Raw genomic sequence first — 12,267 nt, 5'->3', positions numbered from 1 at the left:
TTTCAAGACACCCCCAATTCAAAATGGTGGCTAAAATGTAAATTCCCTTACAGTTCTGACACGCTCAAAGAGACTTGAAGGGGAACTGAATCATGTTTGTTGTTGTGTTAGCTGTGTGCTACCGTGGGAAAGACTAAATGCAGCATATGGCAGGTACATTACTGATAAAAGTACAAGGTGGGAAGTGTGCCCTTCCTTCAACATTTTTCCCAGGTGTAACGTGCAATGATGATTAATGTTAGTCAGAATACACCAACCAGTATAACAACAAATAAATAAATATGCCAGAATTAATAAGCAATATGCCAAAATTAATAAGAATTTATTTCATATCAGTGGAAGGTGGCATATTATGTAATGAACTAAATAAATATTCAGCTGTATGCTACATGAAAATAAGAGTAAAAATCTGAGCTTGTTCTAAGCAATCCTTAAACTATTGACTTTTCACATATTCTGTAGCCAGACTGCTCTATTTGTATCTGACAAAATATGCAGCGCTTCATGTTGCTAGTGTAGCATGGTTACATTTTTTACATGTTAGAAGTGCCTAAATTTTTAGTCTTTTCTGTAGAAGCCATTTGTTATAGATGTGCATCCTCTTTAGCTGAAGCTATACAGTGGTACCTCGGGTTAAGAACTTAATTTGTTCTGGAGGTCTGTTCTTAACCTGAAACTGTTCTTAACCTGAAGCACCACTTTAGCTAATGGGGCCTCCTGCCGCTGCATGATTTCTGTTCTCATCCTGAAGCAAAGTTCTTAACCCGAGGTAATATTTCTGGGTTAGTGGAGTCTGTAACCTGAAGCGTATGTTACCCGAGGTACCACTGTATGTTGCTCCTTCCCTTTAAGGTTGTACCCATTGATGTATGATGCAATAGAAATGTCTGTGATATTTGCAAATACCTCTGTTAATATGTTGCTCTTTCTCCAGCAGCCTTTATAATATTTGCAACACTTGTATCATTGGTTTTTTGTACTGCTTGGCTTCTGACACAGGGCATGTAAGGTGGGGAGCACAATCTACATCTGTTTTCTGCTGCATCTGACAACATTTGTATCTCACTTACATATCTACTGTTAAATCTAATTCTACTAGATTATACAGGCTTGGGTTTCAGCAAGCAAAGCAAAACACTGCTTGAAATAAACTTCCAACAATTGTTCCTGCTCCTAACTTGCCTATGTTTTAAATGTGTGTGTACTGAAATTGCCCTATTGCATGACCATGACAGGGCTTTTTAAAGAATTTGTATGTCTTGCAGCCTGATCCTGTAGTTTTTTGGAAGTAATTCTCACTAAATGAACTGGTGCCAATTTAAGATTGAGGGTGCCTATTTAATATTACTACATATGGCATGTGTGTGCCACATTGGTGGTTGTTATTATAGAATCAATTATTGAAGTGTGTGTGTCCATCCATCTTTTGTGTGTTAGAATAACCTTTTAGATAATGTTTTGAACATTAACATTCTGAGAATGTATTATTTGTACAATAATAATATGGTGTGATCTTTGATTAGCTGTTACAAGACTGGATTAATCCTGAAAGGTTATGAGATAAGATATAGTTTTGGTTCTCTTGGTGTATTATCTCTGCCAGGAACTGGACGGAGGGAGTCTGTCACAGTCACTGTTGATTCTACTCAACCTCTTTGTAGCTTTGCATACCATCACATGCTGTGTTTCTGGACCGGATGGCTGTGATGAAACTTTGGAGCCTGTTTTATGGTGGTTCTGGTCCTACTTGGTGGGGCAGTTCCTGAAAATGGTGCTGGGGCAACTCCTGTTCAGTGCCTTGGCTACTGACCTATGGTGTCCCTCAAGTTTCAACTTGTCCTCCATGGTATTTAACATCTACATTAAACCACTGGATGAGATTATCCAGGTCTGGAGGGTTCAGTATCACCAATATGCAGATGACACCCTACTCAATATCTTGTTTCCATCTAATTTCAATCAAGTTGTTCAAATTCTAAACCCATACCCAACATTGCTAATGGGTGTGGTGAGGGCAAATAAATTGAATTTCAATCTGCAAAAGAAAGAGGTTTCCCCAGTCATAATTTAGATGCATTCTTCGATTCAGCCCGGAACTTGTAAAACCAGTTTTGAACAGTGACCAGGAGCATTTGCCCAGGTAAGATTATTGTTTCCATTCTTGGATGTCAGATCTAGCCATGGCAACACATGCCATATTGTTAGGACAGCTGTAACCACTGGTTCTGTATTTGTAGTGTGTTTGAAAACCTCAGCTGCTTCAGAATGCTGTAGCCAGACTATTGACCAGAGCCTGTCATAGACAGCACATGTTACAATAGCTTAATAAGCTACCTGTTTATTTCTGGGCACAATTCAAAGTGCTGACATTTGAAGAACATTTCGTGGAAACTCAAGAGAACACCTTTGTGCCTGTTTCCTCTGTAACTGTGTTCAGGATTGCAGGCCAAGTAAATATATTTAGATCGTATTTCATAAAATGATATTAAAATATTTGTGGATATTTATTCTATGATTCCTGTGAAATGTTTATATAAATTGTTTTTATTAGTTCATTTCAGTGTGAGATAATATTTCTGGCCCAAGAGTTAAGGAAATAGTTTAATTTGGTGCTCATTAATTACTAGTATTTCAGTTTTGTGGTCTACAAACTGCAAAAGGGTGCAATCTTGGCACACTCTGTGACAGGCAGGTGACTCCAGGAATATCAACTGGCCATCACTACTGATTAATCAAGTTTATCCAGCTATACACAATGTCTTGAGAGATGATAATTTCAGCACAATGGCACTACCATAGTAGTATGTTGCTGAAGATTTTGGGGAGTGTGGGAGAGCTGTGGAAGTATCAGAAACATTACAGACCTGCTGACATTTGTTCCAGTGCCTTCACCATAATTTCCCTGCAATTTAACTAACTACAGGCTGCCAAACAAATTTGAGAAAGGATTCCAGATGATGCAGCTTCGGAAAAAGGAGTGGCTTTTGTTGTGCTGGAGGCCTTTCATTCTATTTCTCATTAGAGGCAAAACTAGTCATGATGGTGGCAGGCTGTGTACTTAAACCAAGATCTGTCCTAGTCATGTAGAAAATGAGAGTCTGGAATTAACTGAAAAAGGATAACATGGGCTGAGAGATGCTAAAACTTTTTCTCCCACTGCCCCATAGCTTATTATCCACCAACCCTACAACCAGTGTGATTGGGACAGATGTAGGCTTAAACATCTCTGTTTAAACATCTTTTCTCCTTATGTCTAGCTTGGCTCTGAGGAATCTAAATTCCTTTTTAAAAGATGCAACAAAGGAAAGAAGCTGGAAGCAGAACACCATTTGTCAGCAAAGAGGCAGCGCCTGTAAAAAGTGGAACATTCTATAAAAAGTATATTACACTTGAGTATACTATTATTTGCATATTCATGTGTCTCTTCTCTTTGTCTCCAGTACACTCTCCTCAGAAGGAACATCATCAAATAAAAGTCTGCCCTGGAACTTCCTAATACTCATGGATGTGGGGAGTATAAAATGCTGTCTATAAGTGCATCCACACTACTTCCTATGGAAAAGAGGGCATCTTTGTTACATTCTCATCAATTGTTGCTCTCCTGTGTTTCAGCAGTCTACCCAGAAAATTAGACTGCTGTGGAAGCAACAGCACAGCACTGCAATATCCAATATTTCCCATCTGTGTTAACAGGGAAGTAAAGTGGCCTTGATGTGTTTGTGATATTATTTCTTTGTTATTACCGTATTTTTCGCCCTATAGGACACACTTTCCCCCCTCCAAAAATGAAGGGGAAATGTGTGTGCGTCCTATGGGGCGAATGTAGGCTTTCGCTGAAGCCTGGAGAGCAAGAGGGGTCGGTGCGCACCGACCCCTCTCGCTCTCCAGGCTTCAGGAAGCTGTCCGCAAGCCTTGGGAGCTCCGCGGGAGTTCCCGTCGGGCTCCCAAGGCTTGCGGGTAGCAGCCTGCATCCTGAAGCCTGGGGCGCGCTGCACATATCTGCACATATTCCTGCAGATATCGGGAAGCCCCACAAGCTCGGGGGACAGCGGGGAGGTGGAGCACCGCCATCCTGCTATTCCCCGACTTGGTTTGGAGGTTGCGGTGGGGAGAAGCGCACTTCTCCCCACCGCCAGCCCCACAAGCTCGGGGGACAACGGGGAGGCGGAGCGCCGCCATGCCGCTGTTCTCCAACCTGGTTTGCAGAGTTGCCTGCATCCTGAAGAGAGATGCCTGCATCCTGAAGCCTTCGGGCAGATATCCGCAAGCCTGGGGAGACCGGCGCGACTTTCCGCGGGCCCCCTAGACTTGCGGACAGCAGCCTGTTCTGGGGGCTGGGGTCGGGGGAAGCTCGGGCTTGCCCTGCCCCAGCCCCGCACCTGGGGGGGAAATAATTTTTTTTCTTTATTCCCCCCCCAAAAAAAATCTGGGTACGCCCTATGGGCCGGTGCGCCCTATGGGGCGAAAAATACATTTATATCTCATCTTTCCTCCCACAAAGTAGTGTACATTGTTATCTACCTCCCCATTTTATCCTCATAACAATCCTGTGAGGTAGGTTAGGCTGGGTGTGACTGGCCCAAGGTCACACAGTAAGCTTCATTGGTGAGTAGGGATTTGAACCCCAGTCTCCTAGGTCCCAGACTAGCACTAATTTTACCTATTACCTTTCTGGTTGGGGCCATTTCATTTGCACAGCTTTTTGGCAATATTTAATTTGTATTTTTGACTACTTAAAAAAAAAAAAAGAAATTGAGCAACAGCACACAAATGAAAAAATGTCTTAACTCAAATGTACAAAATGATTTTTAAAAGCCCAAACTGCCGTTTCAGTCTGTGCCGTTTTATCACTGTGTTTGTTTGCTTTTTCCATTTTACCCTTTTCATCTACTTTTTAACATAAGTGAAGTAATTGTGCAGTGCCCCTGAAATGGAAAAAGTGCTTTGGTATGAATTTTTTAAATGTTTGGAAACAGATAATCAAAAAATGCTGTGTTCAGGTGAATTGCCCCTTTCCTGCCCATAAAGCTGCATCACACTTAGTAGTGTAGATGAAACACACAACACTTTTTACCTAAAAATGTGAAAAGTCAATTCCTCATATATCTAACAGTGGGAGGATTACTGGGTAGCGTTAAGAGCCACCAGTCAGGAAGTACCCCATATGAGAAGTGCAATTTGTGTGTGTGTGTGTGTGTGTTTTTAGGATTGCAGTCTAAGTATCTTATTGTTAGCTGCTTGCTTAGGATGAGTAACAGTTCTGGGCAAATTGCCTGTCAGAGTCACCACTCAATGTATATGTGCATAGATGGGCTGGTATATATTTTTTAATACTTGCAAAAATGCCATGAGTATAGATTGTAGGCGTTTTTTTTAATATATATGTTGTCTCTTCAGCTTTGTAATGCAGCTTTCCCCAACTTGGTATCCACCAGATGTATTAGACTGCAACTCAACCATCCAGGAACAAAGGCAAAGCTGGGCGGAGCTGATGGGAGTTGTAGTGACAAACTTCAGGAGAGTAGCTCTAGCTCTAGCAGCATGATCTAAGCATGCTGTAGGGATTATGCAGGTGCTGGGAGGCCAAAATCTCACTGCAACACATCTGAATTCATCCTAGAAGGGGAAACTACCAGCTGTCTAGTCACTCACTACTGTATTGAGATGAACCTACCTGAGCCATTAGATCAGTAACAGGCTTTGCTTTCTGGCTTACGGTTAGTGAAGACCAGATTGGTGGGCATCAGCAACAGGGCCTTTTCAGATGTGGCTCTGCAACTGCGGCTTTCTCTTTTTATAAATTATAAATTATTTCTGGCCAACTCTTCCATGATGATGCTGGTGCACTTTTTTGTTTGCCTTACCGTGTTCCATCTACGGTTTTATTGTCAGTTTGGGGACAGTTTGGGGGTGTGTGGAATAACCCAAGATAGGACTACCTAACACCCTTTAACCTTGTTCACCCGAATGCAGTTGTAGCATCTACTCCCTTCCTGCACTCTCCTCTGCACTTTTTAGGTAGGAGATCTTCTCTCCCGACCTCCTTGATCTCCAAGTGCTGAATTTCAAGTCAGAAGTCCAAGCTGGCCTAGAAACCACACCGATGAATCGAATTAGCCCTTGATGCTGGTGGCCGCAGTTCACTCAGAGATTTGGGATGGAGGGGCACAAGTCCTGGGGCTGAGACCTCCGAAGCCTTCCCCTTCCCTCCCTCGGCCTTCCACTACTCTGTTACTACTCCTCTCGCTCTTTCACCCACCTTCCCTTCAGGGGGAGAGAGCAGCAGCCCTGCTTCTGGTGGCGGGTTCGGATCCTGCGGGCGATTTCCCAAGCTGCACCGCGGCGGCGCTCTCTCTCGCTCGCTCTCTGTCTCGGCCCGTCGCTGTCACCGCCAGTAGGAGGCTGAGGCGGCTGCGCTTTCCCGACCGGCCTGCCGCCCGCCGCCGCTGCAGCAGCTTCTTGCAGGAAGGGAGCCATCGCTGCTGCTGCTTGCTGCTGCCGCCGCCATCATGGTGCCCGGGGCAGGAGCCGGAGCCGCGGCCTGGGGGCTCTGAGCCCCCCATCACCTCTTCTTCCCCCGCCGCCCTCGCCTTCCTCTTCCACCGTCGTCGTCATCGCGCCGCCGCCGCCGCCCTACTCTTTCCCCAGCTTCGGGCCGCCGGTAAGAATCCAGCCGCGGAGGGGACGGGAGGCGGGCCCGGGCTCCTTGGTGGGGCCTCGTCGCCTGAGCTGTGTGGCGGCCCCGCCAGGGAGGGGCGGGCGGAGGGAGACGCTTCGGGCCTGGAGCGGGTGGGTGGGTGGCGGTGCGAAGTGCGTGAGGCGAAAGGGGGCTGAGGGGAGGGGAGAGTCCGGGCTCCTTCCCCCCCCCCGCCTCCTTTCCAGGTCCCGCTTGCACGGGGCCTTGCAACTGCTCGCCAGGAGGAGAGCTGGGATCTCGGGCGAGCAGGCCTCGCTGGGGCTCCGGTAGCCCTCCGAGCCCTTCGTAGGTCAGCAAAGGCAAAGGCAAAGGAGACAAGATATAGGCAAACAAAGGAGGAAGGGGGCTATGGGGGGAACGGGGGGGGCGGGCACATCTCCCCAGGGAGGCTTCCCAACTCCCCTACCCCCCTTCTTCTTTTTTTTCCTTCTTCCAAGGTGGCCTCCTTAAAAATAAAAAAAAAAAGGAGAAGAGAGCCTGGCAGACAAAGGGACTTGCAGGGATGACCGATCTACAGAAATGCACATTCCTAAACCTTTGGCCCACAGTGATTTCTTCCTCTCCCCTCTTTGCAGTTTTTATAACCTTGAGGGTTGGTTTTTTTTTAAAGAAATAAGAAGTCACATAGGCTACCCTTCAGATGCTTGACACTGGGACAGTCATGACTACAAAGGATGACCCCTTGCCATCAGCCCCTTGAACTACCTAACCCTGCGATTGACAGCCTGATTCAGAAGTGGCCAGCCCCAACTCTGGTTGCTTCCTGTTCCAGCAAGGGATCCCTAGGATTCCTGAAGACAGCCGGGCAAACATTAGAGACAAAGGGATTGACAGATCCCTATGAACAGGCATCTTCAACACCTAACAGGCAATTTTGTCCTGCTCTGAATGTTTCATTTTGATATAGATGGGTAGGTAAATCTCCTGCAGGATTTCCCCCTTCCTCTTTCAGAATTGTTGCCGCAAGAGTAAGTCTCACAGAGACCCACATGCCCTGAATCTGAAGAGCCTGTAAATAGATATGCAGAACAGAGATATCTAGCTTCTTTTTCCTGTTCAGCAGGGGACTCCAGTCTCCTTAGAGACAGATTGTCAGAAACATAGATTATGGCTGCAGGCTTTTGCACACTTACATGAGAGTAAATGCCATTAATCCCAGTGGAATTTACTTCTGAGTAAGTAGAGCATCAGGCTGCACAAGACTGTCAGAACGTGAAATGTATCAGTTTCCAGATGCAGAGCAATCTTAAACCTCCCTTCCCTCGCTTCCAGTATAGGCCCATTTTCAGGTACTGAATTACGGAACTGAGACATGCACGCACAAACTGTCTACTTCCTACAACTACTGTTTGGATACATAACTTAGCCTAGCTCATACGCCTATGTGATAAGGATTTTGCAGTATACTGTTTGGGCTCATTTATTTGTAAATAGTTGTATATTAAGGTACATACCTTGTCATAAGGAGAGCATTGCTAAGTGGGCACCAAGGGGTATTTACTAAGAGTCAAGCTCATCATGACTAGGAAGATAAAACTGGGGTGCCACTATGGACCCAGAAATACAGTTACTTCTAAGCTATAGAGATGCTTGAACATCCTCTACACACTTCCTGCTTCTTCTAGCATTGTGTATTTCTCCTTGGGAGTTCATGTGGAATGATTTCAGTAGAGATGCATGAATGGAAGATCTTGCATTGGAATTGGTCACCGCTATGAATTTCTGAGGAAAAGTTTGTCAGCAGTAGTTCTGGCTATCTGTCCAGAGATTGTCTCTAAAAATTTGTGTGATTGAACAATTCCAACCCAGAGGTTTTTATATTTATGCTTGTATGGGTATAATTTCAAAGTGTTCTCATAAAGAAATACATTGAAAATGGCCAACTCAGTTGTTGCTAAAACTTAGCCCAAATACATTTGCTTTCTTTCAGAAATGGTTGTGGAAAGGTCAGAAACATTCAGATCCAGACTTAAATGGTGAACTACATAAATATAATTGTAATCCAATATCTGAAAGCAGTATTGCCAGATCTGTGGCTATCTGCTACCCACCACAATTGAATCCACTATCCCATTCCCTCTTTAGTCTGGTTACATATTGTAAACAATATTTTGGAGTAGGTGCTTGTGGGGCATAAGAGAGATCATCAAAGCTTTCATTTACAAGTTGAGACACATACTGTAGATGAAAATTCAGTTTTAGATTTAAAGTTTTCCTAAAATGTAAGATTGTATTCATTTTCAACATAACAATGGGGCTAAAATATGTGAATTCAATAGATAGTTCCGTTTCAAGACAATTTTTGTGAGGCCTTCTTGCTCTGTGTCATTTTTAGAAGTTTGGGGTCCAGTTAGGTTGGATAACATTCCACCATGTTTTTTATAGGTGTCTACAAAAAAGAGAGAGACCTTTATAGAGTTTTAAAGGTACAATATCCTTTCTGTTGGTTATCTTTGTTATGTAACTAGTATTTTCTAGGTTAACTGTTGGTACTAGTTTGAAGGACCTTAGTCTTTTTGGATTTTAATCTTCAATAACAATTGCTTTTTGTGGGACAGATAGATGTTGAACTGCCGGTAGTGATTTGGGAAAAGGCTTTCTTCCTTTTCAGAATAGAGAGCTGGGAGAGCTTATTTTTTTTACACAAATGCTGGCTGCGGTTCTGCCAGAGTTATCCACAAATAGGTTCCTCAGACTTCAGTAGGACTGGCAGATGTGCAACTTTGTGCAGGGTTGTAGCCTTGATATTTACTTAACTTTGAGAAGGGTTCATTCAGGCTGGGGCTTCTATTAAAATCTGTATGCAGATCTAGTTTACCAGTATTGAACAAACACTTGTGAATGGCTATTTATTATAACACAACTCGCCCTGAATGTGAAAATGTGAGGCAGTGCTTTTGTTTGTTTTTGTTAAACATAGTTTTTGTCTTTGCAAAAAAACTGGGATTTTGGCCTGTGACTATATATGATATAACCGTTAAAAAGATAGAGGACTACTGTATGTCCAATGTTGGTCCTGTTCAGAGTAAACCCTTGGATTGACATTGTTAACTTAGGTCCATTTACTTCAGTGGTTGTACTCTTAAATATAATGTACTTGGATACAGTCCAAAGTAACATGTTTTTGATAAATTATATACATTTAAACTGATACCTCTTCAAGTCATGTCTAAGTGATTAGAGGAACAATTAGGTAATGTAATTACTACTAAAGCTTCATAAACTGGGGCTTTGCTTAGGGTTTTTCTGTAAATAATCTCTTTATCATTCTGACTGCTTTGGTCTATGTAGCAATAGATCAGATGATGATAGAAGGACACCCTTTTAAGAGTTCTCATAATTCTGCAATTTGAATACAACTTAATAGAGAATTGAAAAATACTGAACTTTACTTCTCTCTTTACATGTATTGGAGATGATTATTGGATGCTTCAGAATAATATCTGAAGAAGAAGAAAACCTCAACTACAAATGTAGAGTTGGGATGTTATTTCTTTATTTCACAAAAGGATTCTCTAATTTAAGATCAGCTGCAAACCTTTCAGAAGACAGGTCCCCCCCCCCCAATATCAACCAGCTATGAATTCTTTAGAATTCAGTCAAAGCCTGCAAGGATTGAAAGTTAATATTTAGACTATTATTTAAAGAGTATCCTGCACACCACTGGGTAAAGAAAAAGTATGAAGTGATATCCATTGTGACAAAAGCGGTTCATTCCTTCTTCTTTTCCGACCTTGAAAGCACCTGAACCCTGCAATATGCTCAGGGGGTTCCCCAACTCACAGGAGTGTATTTGCAAGGTGCATTGGGAGCTGCGGGGGGGGGGGGGACAGATGTCCCACTGCATGTTGACATCATTGGATGTTTACCATGGCCCCTCCACTGAGAAACCATATAGAAAGTCATAAGCATGCAACAGGATGTGAAAGTACTACCCTTCAACAGGTGCATGGGGAAAATGGTTTGACACAGGTATGTTGGAACACTATGCATTTTTGAAATAGGAATATTGCCATTAAAACCTTAGTTTGCCAGGGGTGATGTTGTGCAATTTGGAAACTGCTCTGTCTACTCGGTTTGAAGAGATTATACTTTACTAGGGTCAAAGAGTGCCATTACCTTTCAAAATTGAATGAAGGCGATCAGTGTAAAATTGGCATCTTAGCCATTTTATCATTCTCTCTATTTGAGATTGTCAGTAAAGCAGTACATTATATCCTGTTTAACATGAACACCTAACTCTGGGTTCAAAGCAAGTAAACAGCCCATAGCCATTTAAGAGAATTGATATCATTCATTGCTCATCATTATAGGTGTATATACACATATTTCAACAGAGCTAAGAGCTAACATAACTCTCCAAAATACATAATGAGTGGATGCCACATTTTCCTAAAATGATTATTTTCTGGTAGACTGTCTATCTAGCTTAATTTGAAATGTCAATTTTTTCATGACAAGAATCTCCCACACTTCTAGGAGCCATTGTTTCCTTGTGGGTTGCCTGGGATCCTTAAGTTGTCAAGCCATCAAGAATTTGGTTACAGCAAATAAAGCAACTAAAAGCTGCTAGGCCTTGATATACCAACTATATTATTAAATAGATCACATATCATTATAGCACTCTAGTGCAATATTTTATTTTTTGAGCAGTTTCACATTTGCACTGATTTTTGAATTTTGCAAAGCATTGCATTTGATTGGCCAGTTTCAATGAAATGTTATCAACAGGTGTTGCTAACTTGTGGGCTGTATGCAGGCTCCTAATAGAGTTTTTTTGACCCTCCCATAATTTGCAGTTTAATTTTTTTAAAAAACTCCGGTGGATCCTTGCTGTGATGTGTCAAAAGGTTTATTGTGGTCCTCCAAAGTTAACATTTTTTTTAAAAAATCCCCCTAAAAAACCTGTTTTAAACTGACTGCTCCTGCGATACTGTAATGCCAGAAGGTTTCATGACCTCTCAAAAAATTGTCCCAAATTCCTCCCCCCATCACTCCCACAGCCCCCCCCCTGCGATTGCATGGTATGAAAAGTTTTTTTCAGACCCCCAGGAGCCTCCAGAAGGTGTCCTTAAAAAGGGGAGAGGCTCACTTCCTTTTACAGTTCACCCACACTCACTTTTTCACTTTGGCCACATCCACTTTGACATTTGGTCTCCATGGATTAGTGTGGCCCTCAGCCTAAAAATGGTTAAACACCCTGGTTCACAACATTACTTTATTTTTGCCTTTTTAAAAAATGTAACATATAGTTTAATTTTCCTTGGATGATACTCATTTTTAAAAGATACCACAAACAATGCACCTAGGCTGCTAGTATTAAAATTGGCATATGGTGATAGAAGTACTCTTTAAATGTTAGAATTGCAGAATTTGATGTGATGGAAGATAGTAATTTTGGTAAAATGTAGGACCACCACCCATTCATCAGCAACCTGAGGACCCCACCAGTCCAGGTGGAAGTATTTTGTAGAGACCATGTTGTAGAACTGCTGATTCCACACGACTCAAGCAAGAAACCCAAGTCAACTTAATGATGAGAACTTTGGAAGTACAGGTAATAAATATCC

General features: G+C 42.7%; 1 protein-coding gene across 4 annotated transcripts in view; it reads left to right on the top strand.

Annotated features, from left to right (window-relative positions):
- The first annotated feature begins 4,476 nt into the window (after positions 1–4,476).
- ZNF148 (zinc finger protein 148) overlaps positions 4,477–12,267 on the top strand; it is a 36,270-nt gene continuing 28,479 nt past the window's right edge. For 3 of the 4 annotated variants that reach the window (XM_083489370.1, XM_083489366.1, XM_083489368.1), the window contains exon 1: positions 4,477–6,661. The gene's annotated coding sequence lies outside the window, so the exon portion shown is untranslated. The remainder of the gene's footprint in view (positions 6,662–12,267) is intronic. The other variant, XM_083489364.1, reaches the window with a different exon arrangement.

This window comes from Podarcis liolepis (genome assembly GCF_965112155.1).
Source record: "Podarcis liolepis genome assembly, chromosome: 1".
In the NCBI taxonomy this organism is placed as follows: Eukaryota; Metazoa; Chordata; class Lepidosauria; order Squamata; family Lacertidae; genus Podarcis; species Podarcis liolepis.
The sequence above is the reverse complement of the archived record's forward strand: the minus strand, read 5'-3'. Positions and strand labels throughout refer to the sequence as shown.